The following is a 24533-nucleotide window of genomic DNA, read 5'->3' as shown; positions in this document are numbered from 1 at the left end:
AGAGCCAGGGCAGAACCGTAATTCATGAGACAGCCCTTCCTCTTCCTACAATCCTCTGTTGCCACACGTCACCAACTTGTGCCACAAGCAAAAGGTGTCCAAGCAAGAAGTCTTCCTAGCTAAATAATACTGACTTACTCCCCAAATTGGCCAAACTTGTGAAATAACTGTTCTAGGCTGTCCTGTAAGTACAATATGACGTTCTTGTATCACAATGCAGCATCAGCACAGGACCTAAGTAACTATAAGAAACTCGTCCTATTTCTAGTATTTCGTAACTTTTAATACTGCCACTGCAACCTAAAATTATTTTTAACATATTTGCATGTCTATAAATGAAAATACATATTTATATTTACATGTATTCCATCTATATGCTGTACGTTTTCAGTTAGCATGACTAAAATATTACCATTTCCAACATTAATGACAGAGTTGCATCTCAAAATTTAACAGGACAACTACACTCAGAACTCCTTAATCCTACCAACACATATACAAATGAAATTTGCAGCTTCACATAAACATCTCTACAGAACTTTCATTTCTATCGCAGATCATTCAAGCTGATGAGGTTATTCACATACATCAAGTGAAGCACGTATGTAAACTTTTGGCAGACATGAGCATAATTACATACACTACAGAGGAAGCTAAATATGTTTCAAAAGGTTATTCATATTTTTCAAGCCCTTTTGGGTAAAGGACAAGAGTCATCATCAATTCTAAACTAGAGTCAAACAAGCATCCATTGTATCTCAAAAGGAGAGATTCTTTTAGAGATATTTTTAGCAAAAGGAAATTCAGTGAAATTAGTGAGTTCTGCCAACTACTTCCATTTTCCAATGCTGTTCAAACCGACTTCCTGTCAATATTAATTGACATTAAAACATTTAACTATTATGTGCTGGAGAAATTGGAAAACTGAATAATTCTTGCTTGGTGTGGCATATGAAGGAAAATCAAACTTCTCTAGAAGTTAAGGAAAATTCTTAATTGTTCTGAACATTATTTTAAAATAAAATATTTGTAAGTAGCTATAAATAACCAGCATCAGAGTTTTGATTCACTTCTCCTGATGTCTGGTGAAGATAATCCAGATGTATTTATTTTTTTCTGTCAACTGTAACTGAGGAAACTTCAGAAACACAAGCAACTTAAACACTATCGCCTTCCTTAGCTGCCCGAAAAACAGTAACACAGACGTAGTACAATTTACTGGGGTTTTTTTAACATGTACAAGTAATTGAAAGAGATTTCAGTTACTCTGAGCAATACAACCCATACCATTTATGCAATAAATGCTTTATAAAAAACACACAGTAACGTAGGAACAATCACGTCTGTGATTCAAGGAATAATACTAATCACCTGCAGCTTGGTAATATAAATACTGATGTTTCCTGGTCATTATCTAATACAATATGATGCTTGAGATAAAGGATTTCACCCAACTACCAGTCAAAGAAGGCTGTAAAAGACTTTCAACTGTCTGCGACCCACTACTGCTGAGCAATTTTGCTAACTCCCTCCACCCCCCCAAAAAATAACCACTGCCAATATTACTTCACAGGTTAGTAAAGACTTCCCTCCAGTTACATCTTTTAATTTAGATTTTACATGAACAAACTTGCAAGCAGTCTGCATGCAGGTCTCTAACGAACTGACGCACCAGGCGACCGCACCAGGGCTGCAGTGGAGCCGGGGTGAGCAAAGTTCAGGTGACCAAGCCCTGGCTGCCACGGTGACACAAGCCCAGGTGCCGGCAGGAATGGCCCAAGCTCACCTCACCAACAGCACCACGGTGTCACCACAAGTCCCGCTTGTCCTGGCCCGGGGCGGTGGGCCCTCTCCAGAAGAGGCCAGCCCTGCAGGAGTTACTCTCAGCAGCCTGAGTTATGTGTCTTGTGACTTGCGAGTATATGAAAGTGTCCTGTACGTTCACGGAGATGGTTTGAAGAAGAAATCGTTAATACAATATTCTCCCAGTGCTGAAACATTTCCCTCTCGAGTGATGGGGCTAACCAACCGCAGTCTTTTCTGCCAAAGGAACATCACCGTGGCATGCTGTCTTACAAAATGATAACTTCACAGATCCACTGAAACACTTACAGGTCTCTGCTTTGTCTTTCGGTAGACAAAACAGGCACTTTAAGTCATAAACATTTCTAATATTCTGAGCATGTGATACCTAAGGCATCATTTTCACTGTAGCCTAATATAACGCACTCAAATAAAACAGAATTTTACTTCTCCTGTAGCATAGCAGGAAACCTATAAGCCTGAAATTGAAAGCTCTTTACTACATGCATAATTTCACCATGGAATAGGAATGATTTTTCCCTTTATTCTGTGTTTGTACTAAACTTAACCCAAAGGGCACACGGCATGCCTAAGGCTTTTCAACCCAAGTAACAGAAAAGGATCATTTCAAATATTAAACACGGCAAAGAAATAAGGAATCCGCTCATACTTGGCACTCTGGAATAAGTAGACAATGATTCCACTACATAATAAAAATGCTTTGAGATCGTAATTCTGATCTTGGAAATTCTGATTAGTCAGACCTAAGTGGATTTAAACAAGGTAGAGTTCAAATGCTATCTAGTAATTGCAGCAACACCTGTTCACAAACAAACAAACAAAAAGTCTACCTTCTTAGAAGTATTTACCTTTTACTTAGAATAGCATGGCATATATCAAAAACACTTCATATTCCACTACACCACAAACATGAACACATCAATAAGCAACAGATTAAATTGGAAGCTTTGCCCAAGCGGCTACAACTACTTTCCATTCTCAGTACCACATATGCAAAAAAAGACAGTCACCACTTTCATTTCAAAACCCAAATAGTTTAAGCCAACGAGTCACTTGCCAACAAAGCACATTCTCTCCTACAATTTACTAGCTTCAAACATCTGACCCACAGAGTTTTCATCTGCGTCAGTGCATTGCAGCCACCACAGCCCAGCTGGAAGCAAACTGCTGAGTCAGCCAGCAGGGCTCGCGCGGCTCCTCCAAACACAAACCTCATTCAGAGGTGCGGAGGCAGCGCAGGAACAACCAGCCGTTGCACCCCCAGACAGCAAAAATGCTGCCTAATAACTCGACGAAAGTAGTGCTCCCGCAATACACCAGCTAGAGACTCTCTCTTTTTTGGAAAGAAAATGCCTTTATTTCAGAGTGCAGGACGGTGGACGGCAGCAGCGTAACGCTGTAATGGCCCTTAGTGCCAGCTGCAATGGCTGGTTTGTTCAACAGAGAGGCTGTTGAACTGAAGGTTCTGACCATTAAATTCATCTAGATCCTGTACATGAACAGCCAACAGACGGTAGCTTGCAGACCACCAATCTAGTCTGATTTTGATCTATCTGGATGTGACCCCACTTTCGGCCCTAATTCCCCCTCACCTGGAGGGAGCAGCTTGTTGCCTCCCTGCAGGCACAGCCCAAGGCCGTGGAGCTGGGTCAGCGAGGAGGTCTGGACCCTGACAGCCTGCTAAGCCCTTCAGGATATCTTCATCTGCCAAGGGACTCCAGCCAAGGCTGTCCCCGGCCTGCTTGCTGCTTCCACGGCTGCAGAACAGCTGAGCAAAACCCGATCTCGCATTCGAGCAAAACCCGGAGGGAATGACTGAACAAACATCAGAACAAGAGGACAACTACGCTGTTTTGGAAGGCTTGCTTACACTTTACCTGTGGTTTCATAGACCTGCAGACACTTCTGTAACTGTAAGCACCTATTTACAAACCCAGGTGCAATTAAAGGTGAAGTTACTATAAATAAGCAAATCAGTTTCAAGAGGCATTTGGAGGTTGATCACTTGGTACCTGCAGAACCAGGCGTATCTCCCAGGACATCCCATCCCAGCTCCTGAGACAACCAAGCCCTTCCACAGCAAAACCACAGCACACGGATATTACTGCCTGTTTCAAAGCTTTCAAATCCATCTTTGTGTTCACTGGTCACCAGATTTGCTGCTCTCTGGGAGTACTTCATCACACTCAACGCCAGGTCACGTACCAAAGTCCAGATCTATCATGACAAAAAGGCTCCACGCTAGCAGACAGAAAGTCGCCTATGCCGTAAGTTCCGAGGGGACAGAAATAATCTTTTGTGCCCTGCTTTTGAACTCATCTAGCAAGTACAGGAATATACATACTGTGATTCATTCTACGTGCTCCAACATTATTTTTATGAAGCATTTTCTCTTTTTCTCCCCTACAGGAAAAAAATCCCTAGGTTTTGGCCAAGAAAATATCATTTCATGTTTTTGTAGAAATAGACTCCAAGAGCAAGTACAAAGAACTCTACTAACTCCATAGAGCAGCTTATTTTAATATGTAAAAAGGTACTTTCTGCATGTGTGGTCCCCCAGCATGTACTTTTTGGGCCGCGTGTCTGTGTTTCCATGGTAACTCGTATCAGCGGGCTGTGTAACCCTGCAGCATACGTGGAATTTGAAAGTTGTAACTTGCTAGATGAAACAAATTTCCAGGTCTTAGTCCACTCCTGATAATTAGATATGCCTCCAAACAGGTTATTCTAAATGGACCTACCAGTCTCTCGTTTTTGTGACTATAAAAATTGCATCTACAGTGGCATACAACCTTCCACAAAAGAAAGTGCTCCCCACCTACCCAACACGTTCCTTTGCTGTAGCAAAAACTTGATTTTCATTATAAAGAGAACTTCGCTATTGGCACCAGGCACCACCATTCAGACCTCTCAACAGTTCCTATAACGAAAGGAAGCAGCCTACCACACGCAGCTTTGTTACAGATTTCATTGCAAATGGCATTGGTCCCACCAAAGGTGATGATGCAAACTCGAAACCAGCATCAAATATTTTTCTTTTATTCATCATTTCTGCTGAGCAATAAAAACAACATCCCAAAACAAACCCAAACAAACAGGAGACAAAACAAGAATGATGGGCAGGAGAGAAAATAAACACACGAGACAACAATAGAGTAAACTATGTTCTATTAATTATCTATATTATCAATGACTTATGTTACATTGATCCCACAGAAACTGGGACAAACCACATGCTAAATCCCATCTCAGCCAAATCAAACATTGCTCTATTACTATCTAGGGTAGCATACTACTCTAGCGTCTGCCAGCAACACAGAATTCACTAGTAAAAAAGGAAAAGTATTGTTTATTGTAGCACTTGTCTTTGCTGCTTTGTCTCTGAATTTCACGCAGTAAGTTTGTCGTCTTCAACACATTTTTATGTAATACTTACGACCATTTTGCAAAGTTCGGTGCTGGATGACTCTCAGTCCCTTGAATTTTGTGACCATAATTAGTGACTGTTTAAATCACAAGATCCCTTTGCAGAGGGTTACTATGCTAGGAAAAAATCTGAAAAATCAGCATAAAACACGCTTTTAACGCAATCCTGAACATGAAAAAGAGAGATGGTTCTTCAGCTTCTATGCTCTAGCAGACAAAGCCACAATAACTACCTATGGCAGCTCATCACTGCACAATATCTGGCCTCTGTTCAATTTTTTTTTTCTTAGCTAAGATTATTTGCAGTTCTTGATCTTCAGCTGAGAAAAGCTTGGATATATTTGTTTTACTGAACACCTAGTTGAAATACAACTAATGTACAGAAAAGGACATAGGCACTAACATCTACTTTCCAAATAACATACATGAGTTTGGAAGATACACATGTATCTGGGAAAGTCCAAAAAAATACATACATACAAGTTTCTGATTATAAATCTCTGCACTTTTAGAAGTCACTAACATATTTTGCATTTAACCTGCTCTCAGAAAATAAGTATCTAATTGAACAGATACGCATTCTTCACAAAGACATAATCAGAATCAAATTTGCTCCAATTCACGTGTACATTTCTGCTTCATTACAACTAAATTAAATAAAAATAAAATTTATTTGAAACCTGCACAACGATCAGCCTGGGTTGTTTTCTTTAGGGTGGCATATTTTTCCAGAAGTTTACATTATATATTTAAAAATTACAGGAAACCAAAACAAATTTAGAACGAATTAAAGATCTACACTTCTTTCCCCATTACTGCTTAACCAACCTTCCAGTGAGGTTTTTTGATTGGTTTTGTAATCTGACCCTTTCAGATAAATGCATTTTACCTGATGAAAGAAAACTGATTCAGGCCAAGTTAGAATATAGATAGAATGAGATTACAAAGAAACCACTATGTTTTAGATAACTGGATGTAAGTTACAATACTCTCATTGCCTTTTTCCAGCAAACATTTACCTTAACACGATGCAATGGGCAACTTCTGCCTTCCGAATATTCTTATTCAGATGCAAGAACTACAAACTGCCAAAAAGAAATGGAATTTTTCCTGTACAATGTGTGTCCACTCCAGCTAGATTCTCATTATTAGCCACTATATGTATTTCTAAGGTTAAATACATTCTGCCTACCTAGATTTTCCCTGCAGTTTCAACGGGATTTTGCATTATTCCCTCCCCGTCCTTAACCTGCACGTGGTTAAACAGCCCCCACGTTCCACCAGACAGACAACTGTCCTGTACCACTGCCTGGAACGATGCTCAACCACAACTGGAGAAGCCAAAGCAACTTAGAAATACCTTGGGGAACTTTGTAAATTAAAGGCACTATAGAAATGTAGGCTCATTATAAACCCTGATAAGGTGATGAAGAATAAAATTGCTCCCAAGCCTTTTTCAAAGCTTTCAACTGTTTTCCCCCCAAAGAGCAATGACATAAAGCAATGAAATATTATTTAAGCCAAGAGGTGTGTAGTACAGGTGATTCAAGAAGCACTTCATACAGCTATATACAGCCAATATTCTGTGGCAATGGCTTCTTCAATCATGTTGAACTTTCTGAGACCTCGCTCCTCAAAGGTGATGTTCACCAGCAGCTGCCTGCCAAGCCTTGGGGTGTCCTGCAGCTGGGGAAAGGGGCCTTGAGGGGACATGACAATAGGGAAAAAGGTAAGATAATTTATTTGGTTCAGCTATTTATAAGACGGAGACCTGGTAAAGCATGCTGCTTTGTTCATGTTGGAGGTAAATCTTAACACTGATTTCCCAACAACCATGCTGGTTTTATTTTAGATTAGGGACGTGCAATCCATTAAGAAGATGTCTAGTGCCACAGTGAATCTCACCTTGTATTCACTCCTGGCCACTTTGCAACCTCTAATAAGAAAACTCCGAGGAATTCCTCTGGCAACAAAGAGCTGAGTATTTCATAAACCCCGAGCCTGCTTCTCGTCCTTGACTCCTACACACTGACTTCTTCTGGTATCAGGCATTCCCCCAGCACAAGCCAAACATGCAGGGGCTGAAGAGGCCTCTCCTATCTAGCCAAGACACCCTCCACTGTCCTCCCACCTTCCGTGGGGTCACAGCAACCAGGCAGAAGAGAAAAGCTCCTGCCCAGAGCATGGGGAAGCTGAGAAATACAGGGAACAGAGAAACAGGCAGAAGCTGGGACGAGAACGGGGCTGGCGAGCACGGGTGGTGGGCAGGAAGCAGCTGGTAAGAAACTCCACGTAAGAGAATATCACAGATCTAAAAATACTGAGACGGTAATCAGTCAGCAAACACCACTCCTGCTCCTACATGCTACATGGACGAAGGGTCTGAGAGAAGGTAGTAATTGGATATTTATTCAGCACATTCAGATAAGCATGGTCATCTAAACCACCAGAAGCCATCTCATTCACACCTGTCTAATTTTGACTGCTTTATATTGCAAATTTGCACTTAGTTAGTACGTGTTTTCTTTTCCTCAATCAACATTGAATGCATTAGCCTTAAAAAAAAAGGATGACAACATTTGAATTTCTTGCAAGTTCATCCACATTCCTACAGATGCAAGTGACGATCCCAGAGATTTCTTTCCCAGGATAGAAGGTAAAACTGAAACAAACACAGAAGAGAAAACAAGCTCTGTTCACCTTCCTGTGAAGGAACCACCTGAAGTCCAGATCTGCCAAATACTCCTCATGCTCATTCCTGCTGTCAAGCCTTAACCACACATCTTAAGCTCCAGCCTGACATCCAAAAAACTCCCAACAGTACCGAATACTATTCTGCTCATAACTAGGAGACCAATTAAAAGATTATTTCACATATACTAACAATTCTGCAAAATGCATGATAAATCGGGCATCTTCACAGGAACAAGATGTTTTCCTTCAAAGAAAAAAGAAAAGAAAACACTGTGATCCTTTCCAAGCAGATTCTTCAAAATCTGTTCAGATGAGGCATCCTTTTTTTTTTTTTGTTCTACAGAAAAAAAAAAGTCTTCAATGGCATTTTTACTAGAAATAGTGGAAAAACATGATTTCTGCCTGCCAAAAACCAACTGGATGATACACTCCTCAGTATGCTTCAAAGGCTTGTGTATTGTAAAAGTAGAAAGTAGTAGCAATGTTAATCTGAAAAAAGTTATCAAAAAAATTCAGACATACAAAGTGAATTAAACAACACTGTACAAATATCATGTATTAGTAAGCCTTTTACCTCCTCCCTTTCTAATAAAGGAAATAAGATAAAAGAAATCTCAAAAAATGTGAAAAAGGTAGCTTAAAGCTACATAAAAGCTCATCTCACAACCCTAGCAAAATAAAAATTAAAACAAAAATGTACTGTATGCCCATTTATAACGAATGACATTCTTGCATCTTATTTGCCTTCATTTTAGACAAAAAAAAAGATGTCATTTATAAATGATTAAGTAACTCAGCAAGGAATCATCTGATCCATTTGTGAACATTTAAAAGTTATCATAAAACAAATTACTAAGAAAATGCAACCTCTACACTAGCTCAGGCACAACACTGTGCCTCACCAGACCTGCTGGTCTCCAGATACTCGTACCTTGCAAAACCTGCGCGTATGAAAGGAACAGACCGGAGGATCGCACGAGCCGCTGCAAGCTGAGAACAGGTGATTCACCGCATGGAAACTGCCTGTGTCAGCTCCTTCCTGACTTACAGAGAGGTGAGGACACCGCTCAGCTCCCGGCAGCACGTCCCCGCACCGCACACCTCACAAACCACCCAGCCTGGAGGTTCCTGCCATGCACACAGGAGCATTTCAGCCACCCAAGTGACATTCACACAAGTAGTACAGGTTGAAGTAATCCAGATTAAAAGAGAATTAGCCCTTTTCAAAAGCAAGTATAATCCAGAAAGTATTGGACATACACATAAAGTGCTGAGAAAAGGTATACAGACTGATGAACCGACTAGAAGGACTGAACAAATTTTAGTATGACAATATGCTTCAGAACAATATGTTCAAAATCAAGATACTATATTTATATACGAACACTATGAGGATGCGAGAAAAAAATCTGAGCAATAACTCCTGAACAGAAGGAAAAAGAAACTGAAATGCTGTAGAGGCACCTGAGCCTCTATAGATAAATAAATAAAAATTAGTTTAACAAGGAAGTTGATAAACTAATTTTAACAAATACTTGCAACGTATTTATTCCTTTTTACTCAACTGTTACCAAAATAGTGGGAAAGGAAGAAAAAAAAAAAACACTCAACACAACTACAGAATGACACTTGTAAGGAAAACAGAAATGACCAGAAAGGAACACAAGCACAGGTACAGGTAGAAGACAGACAATAACCACCAGCGTCTACCTGGAGAGAGAGCAGGAATACTGGGTATGGACTGCAAGGAACTAGAAGTATGACAATGTAAAGGAATAATGACCTAAGAGCAGTAGAAGACAGACAGGCAGGATGACAGAACTAGAGAACACATGGGGAGCAGGACCTCAATTACTCTGTCCCCTTCACGGGGCACAGCCGACACCACCCAGGCCTTTCTCCATCCTCCATGCCACCCCAGGCCTTTCTCCATCCCTCCCTTGGCTGCAAGGCAAAAAACAAATCACATCAAGTCTGTTATTCCTATGCAGGGCTGAAGGATTAGCGTGTGTCTGATGAAACTTTCCCCACCCCACCAGTCTCCAACTCCTGAGATTCTTGGATGTAAGGTGGTGCAAATGGGCACAGCTTCTCTCCCCCACGATTCCTCCTTCCTCCCTTTTTTTCATTCTCTGACAATAATTCTTCAAACAGAAGGGGGAGAAGAAGCTGCAATCTGAAGAGCTGAATATCACTTGTCTGTATCACACAAATTTCTACCTAACAAAAAGCTTCTGAAATTATTACAGACAGTGAGTAAGGTAACTGGTCTGACAATTATCAGTATTGGCTTAGTATTGAAGTATAATTCAATGCTATAAACAGACTTTTTTTTTTTTAATGAAGATATGCATAAAAATCACTTTATATTAAAACAGCATCCTATGGGCATCAAATTCAGACATGATGCAAACAAGGAAATTCTAATTTAAAATTATTTGTGCTTGCTAAGGCTAAATTTTTGGAAGCACGACTGAGATAAAGAGGTTTTAATCACAACCTCCGTTGTTTGACACATCGTGTGCTGTCCTCTAACTCCTAAATTCCTCATGTCAGATCTGTGCAGATGATACTATTTCACTGCTCACTTCTCTCACAACCAAGCTCTATCATATTTTACAGAGCAAATAACATTCCCACTAAATCCAGGCCAGATGATCCCTGCCATAGTCAGGCTCATTACGGCAGGCTGCATTTGGCACACTTGATCTTATGCAGCACTGTCGCTTTCCCACTTTGAGCTTTGATTAATAAACTATCATTTTTAATTCAAGAGCTCTTCATCTCTCCTCAGAATAATGCGATATCTTCAAGGGATGTTTTGTGGGCCCACTTCCTCTCTTATATTTAAAATCACACCATAACTCTGTGGCATCTGCTAGAAAATTGCCTTTCCCCTCCATCCTTTGCCCATGGTACCAGTATGTCCAGCAAGCTGGATGAGGCTCCAAAGTGGCACCTAAGAAAAAGTTCAGTGTTTGAAGTATTTGTTGCCCAAATAGCCTTTCCACCCTTCCTTCAGAAAAAGGAAGCAAATCATTGCCCTGCAAGGGAATTCTGGGCTGTGGATCGCTACCAGGCTGTGCTGCCCTCCCTGCTCCAACAGCATCTTCATGCCTGCATTTACAATACATGCAGCTGCTAACAGAGATACAAAAGCTTGAAAGTTAAATAGAAACAAAAATCTCTAGGATTCAACAGAACTGACTAACACTCACCACTTAGTAGATGACCTTTTTCCACATGAATGCGACCAAGACAAAGAAATGCAAGATATCCATAAAAGTAACGTCAGCAGAAATGAAACCAGAAAACTATCAGTTGTTTTAAAACTAAGCTTAAAAGGCTTGGGGTTTTAAGAACAAGCTTTACAGAGTTCATGTGACCATAAATCAGACTTGGGTTGGTTGCACATGGCACCACAAATGCAGTATCTTCAATGTCCAGAAGAGACCAGAAAAAGCAAGAAGGAAATGGCTGTTTCACTCTCCACACTACATTAGATCAGAAAAAAGAAAACCTCACATCTATGAAAAAGAAAAGCATCGGTTAATTAGAGTTTGATCTTTCTCTGAATTCGGAATTCAGTTATCAAGTATCAGCAAACAACCAATTTCAATTCAACTACAAACCAGTATACTGTAAAATTAGAACTGTTACAGATCCCCAGGGCAAAGGAAGATCCCTAAAAGCTGCACCTATTTGGGTTTCCCCTCTGGGATCAGAAATAATTCCAAATAGTAATTTTGTTTGATCACTATTTTTTGGATGTTTTCATATACCAGTGAACAGTTCCCAAACACCGGCACAGAACTAGGGAGCAGCTCTCAAGCAAAAAAAAAATGCAACAACCAGCAACTCAATCAGCACTGAAATTAGATTATTTTTCAAGAAAATAATTTAGTGTAGTGCTAGAGTAAAAGAAGAATAGAAAAGTTTACTATTTCAACTAAGTGACACCGTGCTTTTCTTTTATCTTTGACAAGAAGATTCAAAAACCTGCACATGTCCTTACACTCAAAAGACAAAGCATGAAGCCAGAGGACACCTAAAGCTTTCCACTAAAGGATGGTCATCCTATGGTAGGATGACCAGCTGTTCACCACAGGTATCTCAAGAAAAACATTAAACTTTGAGACTACTATAAGAAAATACAATCATGATTGGTTAAGTGTTTTTTGAGCTGTTAAAATCTCTACTTTCACTGAAATTTAACTATTAAGACCTGGCACCTAAAATGTCTCCTTAGGAGAACACAAACACTACAACAAGAAGTAGAAGCTACAGCCATACCCCAACATCAACCCCAAATCTCCTCGATTTTCCTTTTAAGCAGTTTGTCAAACACTAAACCAAATGTTTGCTGCTTAGCTTAAGGGATACATCAAGCCCAAAGAAAATAATTTCCCTAAGCACAGGGGAGAAAAAACAACAAAAAAAATCACATATTTCTAGAGAGCAAGTCTACTACACTAAGCATGCTCCTTAAGTATTATTTTTATTTAAAATAACAATTCAAAAGAGAGATAAAACAGCAAATCTAAATTAAGCTGAAAAAAATCATCTGTTCCAGTTAAAATTTCTTCCTCACCTACTTTATCATCAGGAGCTCTCCATTTGTTATTTATTCTCTCTAGATAGTGTTTCAAATATCAAAAGACTTGCATAAAAGTCATATCACTTCTTCAAGTATTACTTCATGCTACCAGAAGTACCAAAATAAAGCTGGAAGTGACCCAGAAGTGAATTTGGTAAACTTCACACACAGTGCAAAGTAATCTTCCCTTTATATAGATATACACAGATGTATATATATATAGAGAGAGAGAGACTGCACGAGTGATCACTTATAATGGTACAATTACGACGGTGTCAGCATATCAGAACATATACTGAGAAGCAAACCTTACAGGCAAATAAAAAGCTTGACTTAAAAGAACCAAATTCCTTGCACTGGCTAATTAGTCTGCTCTGTGATCACGTATTTAAGTTTTCATATCAGAAAAACTCATTTGACTTTGTCACTGCTTTTCAAGCCAAGATACTTTATTTACATCAGGCTGCAAGGACTGGGCAGTGCTAAAAGCTGCATATTAGTAATAATCAAAACCAAGCAGTACGCTCCAATGTCAAGTGCCCATGGTCACATTACATGAAGAAAAAGGACCATGCAACCAGTCCCCTCATCTGACTGACAACACAAATTACAGTGCTCGCTAGCTGGTAATTAAGAGTTTTAGCAGCAATGAAAACTGGAATCCAAAGGAATCTTAAGTGTTGGGGTTCTGGAATTCCCATCTTCATAACCGGTCATTGTAAACCTCATATTAGAGCAGCCACCTGAAAAGTGGTCAGAAACTGGGGAAAAAGTAACAGTTCTGGCATTAATTCTATTCATCTGAAAATTGAAAATCAATAAGCATTTGTATTGGATGAATATATACACACACCTGCAGTACATATAGAAGAGCGATCAAAGTACAATCTCACAAATGTAAACTCATTAACTAGTTCCTTAGTCTCTCATTTAGTTCATAAACGAAGACATAAACCATTAAATTTATATAAAAATCATAATTAAAACAGATATCCAAGGCTATCGCTCATCTCACCTTCCAGTACTTGAGAAAGTTGCTCAGAGAGGAAAGAAAACTTAACTCTTGATAGGGAGACAAGGGTCCGAACAGTCATTTTACACTCTGCGCTTAAACAGAACCTGAAATTCAGTCCATGAGCTTTTACAGCCACACACAACCCATGCAGAACTCTTTCTGCAGCTCCTTATCCTCTGCTCGTCATGTCCAAACACGACAAACGCATCACGGCTTTATCACTGAAAAAGTGCAAGGGAACAGCTCAAACCATTATTAGATTCCTATTCAGAAAAAGCTTCAGGTAACAATCAGCAGCACTCTGAAAGCAGCACTCACATACAAACTTTCCATGCTCCCTCTGTCTACTTTTCTTTGCAAACCTTGTGTCTCTAGACAGATCCACCAACAGAGTAACTCCATAGCCAAACGCTCCAGCATACCAGTTCCCTGGCAGTATAACTCATGTCACCCCAAAATAAGGGAACAAAGACAAGCAGTTGCAATGAGCAGCTTTCACACTCTCCACACCATTCTACCTTGTGTTAACTTGCTTTCTCTGTCACAAAGTAAGAAATTACAGCAAAGATTACAGAAACTTATTCTGGAACAATTTTTTTTTGTTGGAACTCTGTGTAGTGTATTTTCACTGTTAATTAAGGGGCTTCACAGATGAAGGAGGTCCAAAAATGACATTGTAATAGTACAAAATGATGGGGAAAAAATCAGGAGATGCAGCTCTAAAGCATATTTTTAGATTACCGTGGTATACAACTGATCAGTTTACCTTAAATATTTTTGAAAGACAGCCAACAAGCTGCCCAAAGAATCAACGGTGTGCAAACTGCAATAGTGTTCCTGTTAACATGAAGCAGGTTTAAGTAGTTTCAGTAGACACTAGAAGTCATAAGAGTGAAAGCTGTTACTAACACAGATTGCTCGTTCCAAGACTTTACATGTTGAGAATAACACATAAACATTTGCCTGAAGAGACTGAAGTTGTGTGTCCATAGTTTATATATACCATTAGCTTTGAAACCAAGATGAGAGCAGCCTTCTTTTAGTATTAGTAACACAGAGGATCACTAAAGAAATTAGAGGTCACATACAGACCACAACCACTTCAGGATCCTTTCAGGCAACATGACTACTTGTTCTCACACCACAGGTTCCAAGATCTAACACGCTGCTCTGCGGGGCTTCCATTACCGACAAAAATTCCACGGCAGTAACGGGTTTGCACCCATTTGCCTCGCTCCATCTTTCGCCTCCCTGGAAGGAGAGAGGAGTTTGGGGCTGGGATCCACCTCCGCTCCTCACCCGTGGGAGGTCACCTAGCTGGTTCGGTGACCCCCAGCATGTGTAGGAACTGGGTTCCAGATGCCCCTGTCCCAGCAAGGAAGGTAGAGCAACCCCACTGCCATTGCTGCTGGTAAAAATGTTCCCTGCAATTCCTGTGCCTTCGTTTCTCCAAGCAGATGCAAAAGGGATAGTGCATCTCATGTCAAAAGGTCAGAAGATTACTTCAAAGCTATAAAAGGCTGCAAGGTCTTCCTGATACTGTAACATCAAGTTTAGAAATTACTTTGATTTTCTCAGGGCTTTTGAAGCAGAACATTTCACCAAAAGCAAACATACGTCTTGAAAGATGCAAGCAGCTGCTCCAGAACAGAAAAACTAGTTCCTTAGGGCTACAAAGCTGGTGAAGGGTTTGGAGAGGAAGCTGTATGAGGAGCAGCTGAAGTCACTTGGTTTGCTCAGCCTGGAGAAGAGGAAACTAAGGCGAGACCTCATCATGGTTACAGCTTCCTCACAAGGGGAGGAGGAGGGACAGGCACCAAACTCTTCTCTTTAGTGACCAATGACAGAACACAAGGGAATGGCAGAATGATGTGCCAGGGGAGGTTTAGGCTGGACATTAGGTAGAAGTTCTTCACCCAGAGGGTGCTGGAGCACTGGAACAGGCTCCCCAGGGAGGTGTCACGGCCCCAAGCCTGACAGTCTTCAAGAAGAGACTGGACAACACCCTCAGACACATGGTGTGAACTGTGGGGTTGTCATATCCAGGGACAGGAGTTGGACTCGATGATCCCTGTGGGTCCCTTCCAAATCAGGACGTTCTATGATTCTATGATTTATTCTCCTCTCTTTCTCTTTTATTTTTACACAACCTGATTTTGAGAAAAACATTTAGGTTTTCATTACCACAGGAGGGCAGGAGCATATAATGCTGGTGCCGATTTCTTCTTAGCGAGGGCAGAACAAGCAGTGGGAGACGGAATGGAGAAAGAGCCAAGTCAGAGACCGGAGCGTGATGAAAATTCAGTCGTACCAGCGGAGTTAACTGCTTGTTAATGAAGGCGTATGCATCCCATCTGCTGGCTACAGAAGAGCTGGAATGGCTTCAAAAACATTCCAAGACAGACATACCACCAAATACTCGATGGGAACGCATGATCCATGCTCAGAAGTTTACACCACTGATTTCAACGGGACCGAGTACGCACTGACGGACACACACTGGTACTGGGGCTGCAGGACACAAACCACATCCTTGTCACACATTAGCTGTCACTGCCCCTTGAGAACAGAAATCCTTCCAGTGCCATTTGTTTATTCATTAATTCTGATTTCAGGAGAAAGTTCTGGCTTGCACCCAACAGCTAATTGGTTCAATAAACAGCATCTCAGTTTAGAAGAAGAAGAGAACATGAGACTACCGTGAGAGCATGCAACTGAAACCTCCGTGTCTGTTCGGGTATGATTTAGGGCTTCTCGAAAGAGCTGGATTGCAAAGACAAGGCTATACAGTCTAAATGCAAGGAATAACAACCGACATTTCCCTGAAGATTTCTTATTGGGAAGAGAAATTACCACGGTAAAAACGTGCCTAACAATGACCTAAAACAGAGAAAATAAATTTATGGATGAGGTCATGGAAAAAATAAAATAAAATAAAAGCACACAACAGGGTGTTGTATTTATTATGTGAATTAAAACTCATGGCTATAATGTTTAAACTTTTGTTTCCTTCCTAACTAGGCCTGCCACACACAATATGCTATCAAGAAAGCTGCCAAACAATTGTTTGAATATTCCAAAAAGCAAATATGTAGCCCACCATGAAAAACAAATACGATAGCCTGAAATCTGCCGTCACCTGCACACTGTCCAACAGCTCAAAAGAGATACAGGGACTTGGCAGAACAAAACTGGCTGCACAAAGACCAGTTCCCAGGTATCTTAAATCATGTTCTTTACTAAGAAATTTTCCTTTTCCTGAAAAGAAATAATCCAGAATCTTAAATTCAATATAACTCATGTAAATGCCAGTATTACAAAATTCTCTTTAATAAGAAATATTTTAGGTTTTGCAAATACTGTACAGTAGCCATTAGATTTTAAAATCTGTTAGAAAAGTAATTGTCACAGATTTAGTATGTTAAGAATATTTGAACTGAGGCTTCATTTATCTCATTCATCCCTTCAATGAGAAAATTGTGCAAATCACTTCAAATTATGCATATTTTATAGGACTTTTCTTGGCTTTAAACCCTTTGATTATACAATAATTCATCTACAAGAAACAATTTAAAAAGTCATGTGCTCTAACTGCCATGTCAGAAGCAACAGCAAAATGGGTTTTCATGATAAGTCCTTCCTATTCTGCTACAATCAGCATTTTTCAGGATGATATAGATGGATTTTCTGGTAGCCCTTCACTTCCTTGTTTAGGAGGTCACTTTTGTTTTGCACTATTTCTTTTTATAAAGATCTATTTCTAACTGCTGTGGACTTTTGTTTACATATTAAGCCACCTGATGCCTCCAGGAGCCATATAGTTTGCAAGTGAAGTCATTTTCTCTCCGCTCCACACGGTGACTGGGTGTAACTAAATGCTTCTAAACAGGACTTGGCATTTACGGAAATCTGAAGACTCTTCTCTGCGTGGTTATCCCTTAGAATTAAAAGAAACGCACAGTTCTGCTTTTCTGCAGTAGCTGACTCAAGGAGGAGGTGGAAGGGGAATAGAAAAGAATACAAAACTCTTCCATCACAATTTCCAAGATCAGTTAAATTAAGAGAATAAGAATTATACAAGTATTGCCTTGCCTTGAGGGTTGATTTGGGGTTTTTTGCTGAGGTGGGGGGAAGCATTATAGGATTTTTTTTTTCTTAATGAAGATGGAATCATCTCCAGTATTTTGCTGGATTAGGTATAAAATGATGGAAAAATACGACTGAAGCTAAGAACCTGAACCCTTGCACAGCACTAAGAACTTTACTCAGCACCTGGCTGTACAGTATATGTGGCTTTAGCCAATTATGTACAAATTTACTAGGACCTTCACTGCTGTGCTATACAAGCTTTAAGTTTCAGTGACAGGCTGAATTGCTCTCTCATTCGAAAATAAAAAATCTATGTAACAGTTAAAAGAGTTTTTTTAAAAAAAGAGTATTTTTTTGCTTTAAGTATTTTGACACATCATAAGCATTTCCTCCCAGGATAATTATACATAAACATAATCAATCCTGTGATTTACAAACAGATTATAACCTAACTTTCAGCCTCAAAAAAATACAACAGCGTGAAATCTTATTATACAGCAGACTGGACAGTTCACATACTACAAGTACACAGGTTACCACTCCTGCCTCATTCTGAGGAGAGAGTAAAATCCCCTATTCGCCAGGATTTCAATGACTGGGACACAGAGGAGAAAAGAAAAGCAAGAAGCCCGACTCCCCACGATCTTTGCTGTACCTCAGCTAGAAATAAGTATCAGGCTTTGGTCTTTTTGGCTGCCAGTCAAGTATTTCTTCGTAAAAGTAATTAATATGTTTATTTTTCTTCCCAGTCAACACAACGTGATAGACCAATGGATCATTCAGACCATTCAGACTGTCATGAATCACCTCTTCGATTTCTGATTTAATACTAGTTTCTATTAGGATGGAAAACCAAAAGCATAGATCTAAATACAACAGCAAATCCTAAAGTGGTTTTACCGTATTCTTTGGGGTATTAAACCAACATTATTTGTAATACCTAATGGATAATTAAAATCCAAGGACATATAAAGTATAAATACACTACAGCTTAAGGTGTCAGGTGTCAGGGCTTCAGGATTATTTTTATTCTTTCATTTAACATTATTTAACCTGGTATTTCCATGCCTATTGCTATAAATACTTACTCTGAACTTCTAGTACGCACAGGTTTTTGACAGGATGCGTGTATATATATATATACTGTATAAATATTACATAAATATATATATATCAAATATATATTTAGTTGTATAAATATATAAAAACAAATACCTACTGTATTACAGTAATATGTATGTTGTTTGCAGCACTAAGCAGAATTCTTCACATTTAAGTGAATCATCAATCATCATATAGAAGTTAGAAGTACATTTATGGTTTCTCGGAATACTACCACTGCTTCAGAAAACTGTTTTCGTAACTTTAGTTCCAACAGAGTCATTCATTATATCATTGAACTGAACTACTACCACTTCAATATGTGCAAACAAGTGAAAGAGGGACATCAGATGTCTAAACCAAAACTGAACACTTGGATTTATACATACATTTCTTGCTGCAGTTTTCACGAACTAAACCGTGTAAGACAGAGCAAACCTTAGGATTACAACTGATCAGCCAAAAATATAAAGAATAGTTTAACATATTATCCTTCACAAAATTTGACACAATACATTAATAACAAGGCTGTAGCTACTAGAAATGAATTCAAACCTGTAAAAGATGGCATTCTACGCTGATTTTTAAAAGCCTCTATACATCTACAAATCACCAAGAGTCAAGGCAGTGATCCTAATCCCTGTTCTGTTTAAGAACTTTGTAAAGCAAACTTTTGACAGATAGGTGATGGCAATCTGCCACCACTTCCCAAAAACAGTGTCTGCTTTCAGTCACATCACTGTATCAACACTTTCAAAGGAAATTCGGGGTACTTCTGGTAAAGTTAGTTACAAGTCATCGAACAATTTGGCACTAAAGCACTAGTGGCACAATATTTCGCATTCCTTATGCATAAAATATTCTCACAGACACCTATAGGATTTCCGGAAATAAATGCAAAAACACGTCTCAAACAAACATGTTCTACAAGCCCAAATATAGTGATTTTAGAAATTGTTGGTGAAAAACTACCCAAGGTTTATTTTTTTTTCCTCCAAGTGCCTGTACCAACCTGTGGGCTCAATGGAGTAGGAGACTAGAACACAGATGAGTTAAAATTGCACCTCATCACAAACGGGCCTCCCTTTTTAACACAGATACGCTTCAGGACCCCTCTCCAAAGCGATACCAACCCAAACAAGATCTGTGTTACAGAAAGAACCTATTTTAAACCCCAGCAGTCAAAGCAGTGAGAGAGTGAACTGAGATGTGCTGTAATATTTATGAAGCCATTATAATGCAAATGCGTAAGGTATTAGAAAGGCTATTTGCATTGGTGCACAGCCCCTTCAGTCTGTGTACAATGCCAACAGAAAGAACAATTAGGATGCGTGTGTAAGAAAACCCCGCTGACCACAGGGTAGGCAGGTCCACTGAACCGGATACATTATCTATGGGATCATCAGGGCTCCATGGAAATAGTGTCTGCTGGATCGCTCCACACATCTTCCTCACAGGCAGAATATGATGCACTTTAGGACACAGAAGCCTGTAGAGGATTAGCATGGAAAGGGTAAGAGCAAGCTACAACCAATTTACTGGGAGCACCAGTCGCCTGTTTCTCAAGATGAACAACTGGGCTGGGGCACAGCTCATCTACCCAGGGCTGCAAAACCCCAACACCACTGACAGACAAGCAGTAAACTTTCAACTACGCTAAAAAATAATAAATAAAAGAATCAGATACAGATCCCTGTGGCAAAAAATACTCTCCAGTACTTTTTGTAACAAAAAGGGCGGCAGGCCTGCAAATTAGGATCTAATGTCTGTATTCTCAGAGTGAATGTGCAACACTTTTGTAGAGAAGCAAACACATACGTTCAAGCCTTTCCTATGTTTTTTGTGTGTCCACCTTAAGAGTAAAACAATGCTAAAAGAACCAAGTGTACAGGCATACCAGATTGTTTTAAGAAGTTCTTGGACCATGTCTCCTAGTATTTATCTACACCAATTCACAGCCTCTTAACATATTCTCAGGCTGATCAGTGTGTCTGCAATCATACCAGAGGCTCTCTTCTCATACGTATTTCTCTTGTAGAGTAATACAGATAAAGTACTTCTTAGACTGTAACGATTTTAAAACAGTCTAAAATTAACAACCCACTATAAAATTACTTTTTTAAGGAAATTATAAACACTGCATAATTTCTGTACAAAACATATCCCTTACCTAGAGGTTAATGACAGAAAAATTCTTAGTAATTAAAATTCCCTTTTTACTCAGATACCACTGTTTTGCTATACTGAAAATGACTTTACTGAACCAATTTTGGTGTCGGAGGATGCCCAGACTTAATAGTACGTTATGTGCATTTCACAACACAGTCAAGCCCAAGTAATGCAGCAAAAACAAGCAAATTAAGGTCAATGGCTAATACCGCAAACATTACCTGCTTATTATACAACCTGTTACATTTTATCCCGGTACATTTTGTAACATAGCAAGACTACTGTATCAAACAGACCAGATACATCAGCCCGTATAATTTTAATGTAAACAAGGGTTCTTCTCTCTACCATCTAGTTACAACTGGCTGTTTAATCTGCACTGCTGTGCCCTCCCCAGCCCTCTCTCTCTCTCACACACACATAAACTCACTAGAAAAGAGACACAGAAATATCTCCTGAGATGCAGTTGCACACAGTAAAAATAAACACGAGGTATTGCAATGACGGAGAGGAAAGCAAGCCTCGCTTCAATTAAGAGCATCCACAAAGCTGCCACACACAAAAACATAAAAAGCAAGGAGCCTTTGGGTGGAAAATGCCAAAAGCCAAGCTGAGCGAGAGGGCAAGGAGACACCCGAAATCCCGCACAGAGGAGGACTGGGGTGAGGTGGGCGCTGGGTGAGCCGGCCAGGGCTGCCGTGGGCGAGGGGACGGGGCGAGTGCTGCCGTCCCCCCCTCCACACACACAAGTTTTCATCTTTCTTCAGACATGATGCTGCTGAAAAGAAACTGTTCCTTTTTAGCACCCAGACAAATTCTCCTCGATTGTATTTCGGAAACATCCGAGACCTCTGAACGTGGTTTTGTTTCCTCATCATCATCATGCTAAGCCTTCCCAAGAGAGAGCCCAGTCAGCCCAGTCAGCTTCGTCAGCCTTGACAAGAAGGGATCACAAAATGCGAATCCTTCTCATTCGTAACAAACAGAAGATACTTTAGCAGCCTTAATTCAATTAACATGCCCGAGGAGCATGCACACATGCAAGCACATACATCCACCTATTTCGTGGGTGCTGTACAGAGGTCGGCAGCAGCCAGCCCGCACGGTGACCAGCCAGGACCGTCACACACACACCGCTTCAGCAGAAACATTATTTTCTAGAAAGCCACAGCCAAGTAACAATCAATCCAAGGGTTTCCTAAAAGGCACACGAACAGCGATCTTCAGAGCAACTAATTTCAGTACATAGGCTAAGAGTGCAGGAACACAGCTGCAGAAAATATTCATCGTCTGAAAGAATCCCTCCAATCACACAGAATTCCTGGAGGAGAATATACCCGTCAGTGCGATTTAAGTGTCACCATAACAAAGGAACGCCCCTCCCAGCACCTCCTGCCTTACAGATATGTCACCCTGGGAAGGAAAAACTAGACCAGGAACAGCAGCTATTCGCAATCAGCACTGTTTATCAACCCTACCCTCAGCATCACCCCTAAGAAAAAAATGTTGGGGATTGTTTAACATTTCTAAAAAGAGCAGAATAAAGGAATGTGGCAGAAGACAGCATCCTCTTTGAGGATGCCTCATTATTCCCCAAAGGAAGGCTGTGGACACAAGGAAAGCTTTGTCTGGAATTATCTTTCTGTACTACAAGATTATACATAAAATTAATTTTGCCTGATGTACATGTTTTGCCTTACCACACATACAGACAACCTTATGGCTGACAAACATTAGCCTAAATTAAAAGGAATCCAGCTTTAAATTACTAAAATAATCTCCCATTTTACTCATCCACAGCAAAGAATAATTACACAGAAAAGCAAAACAGTCAAAGCCAAATAATTCAGCAGGAATTAAGAGGATAAGGGTGTTACTAAAATTAAAATATACGCACAACAGTGTAATAACAAATTCATAGGATACAGTAAATCTTTCCCAAAACCAGGCTAGGATTATATCAAGATCATCACACAACATATGCCTGAAATATGGCTGTAAATAAGTGTGACTTAATTTGACCACCACCTACTTTAAGCCCTTGACTTTATAAATAGAAGCATCCAATAATGACTAGTGATTAAAAAAAAACACGGTTTAGAAGGCAAAAAGAAGAAACAATAAGTAGAAAGGCAAACATGCAGACAAGAAACAGCAGAAAATTAAGACCCTGAGGTAATTACGAAAACCAGCCTAATCTCTATTTTGACAGTCAAAAAAAATCCCAGCTGAGTACTGCAGCAATGACAATACACACAATTACAACTCCTTGGTCATGAATATTCTGCCTCAAAAGTGTCTGCACATGTGCAGAACTCAGTAAAACGTATGCTTCCACAGTCCCACCTCAAATACCTGAGTTAAAAATTGCTATTGCTATTTCAGTACTTTGTAACTGTTTTCTCACACATGCGACATTCTTTTCCATCTCCGTACCTGCTCGTAAATAAGGTGTTAGAGTTAAGCAGCAACACAGTTTCACCAAACTTCGGTTCTGCTGAATTTCTGTACAGCTCATGCACAGTTGCAATTTTAGTCAACACAGCCGTTCACCTCAGCTAAGGTTACTACAGCTTTTTAACCTTTTCCTAGAGAAAGATACGTACAACTTGGTGAAAACACCTTCTGCAGCCACAAACAGAGGCGGGAAGCTGTCACACCACTTTCTCTGGGACGCCTCTCCGTTTTAAATACGGGGAAAATCACCTGGCTAGACAGGAAGGTGACGGCTTAGGAAAGGAGGTCCTGCCTCCTCGGCTCCATCTGAGCTGCCACACCAAATCCATGGGGTGAAACAGGAAAGGAGCCTCACAGGAGGGTGGGGGACAGCCCTGGCACACAGCGGCAGATGTAATCATTACCCTGGACGCCGGTAATCATTACCCTGAGCGTCAGAGCCACCGCACACACGCGAAGCCTCTTAAATTTCTCTTCCCCAGCTCTCGGTACCGGCGGCTGGAGGGGAGGAGAAGAGGTGAGGCTGCAAAGCGGAGCTTCCTCCTTTCTTTCTCTTTTTTGTTGTTGTTGTGGCGGTGGCCGGTCGATGCCATCCCCGGCAGCCCGGAGGAGCGGGGCAGCCCCGGCCGCCGAGCCCGGCGGGACGATCGGCCACCCCCGCCCCCCCGCACGCAGCGGGCGGCCCCGGCCCGACCCGGCCCGGCCCGGCCCGCCCCACCTGCCCCGGGCCCCGCGGCGGCCGGGCGGGGCTGCAGCCGCCGGGGCAGGCAGGCACACACAGACTCGCCGGGTGCCGGTGCGCGGAGCCCGGCCGGGCTGGGCTGCCTCGCCGCCGAGCCCCCGCTGGGGCGGCATGGGGCGCCCCCCGGCCCGGGTACCTGCCGCCCGGGCCCTCCCCGCCTTTGTGCCCGCGGCCTCCCGCCGCCGCCCCCGGCCGCCGCCAGGCCCACCCCGCCCGCTGTCAGCCGCCGCCTCAGCGCGCCCCGCCGCCCCCGAGCGCAGCCCCACCGCCCCCGCCGCCCCCCGGCCCACCGCGTCCCCCGCCCGGCCGCCCCGTACCGTGCGGCTCCGTCATCCTCCCGCGGCGCGCTCGCCCCCCCTCCCCGCCCGCCCCTGCCGGCCACCGTCTGTGCGCACCGAGCCGTCACGGGACTCCCCGCC

General features: G+C 41.2%; 1 protein-coding gene across 1 annotated transcript in view; it reads right to left on the bottom strand.

The window, feature by feature from the left end:
* SHOC2 (SHOC2 leucine rich repeat scaffold protein) overlaps positions 1 to 24533 on the bottom strand; it is a 70622-nt gene extending 46089 nt beyond the window's left edge. The window contains exon 1 of the mRNA XM_082052293.1: positions 24432 to 24533. The gene's annotated coding sequence lies outside the window, so the exon portion shown is untranslated. The remainder of the gene's footprint in view (positions 1 to 24431) is intronic.

The sequence above is a fragment of the Streptopelia decaocto genome (assembly GCF_964273445.1).
Source record: "Streptopelia decaocto genome assembly, chromosome: 5".
In the NCBI taxonomy this organism is placed as follows: Eukaryota; Metazoa; Chordata; class Aves; order Columbiformes; family Columbidae; genus Streptopelia; species Streptopelia decaocto.
The sequence above is the reverse complement of the archived record's forward strand: the minus strand, read 5'-3'. Positions and strand labels throughout refer to the sequence as shown.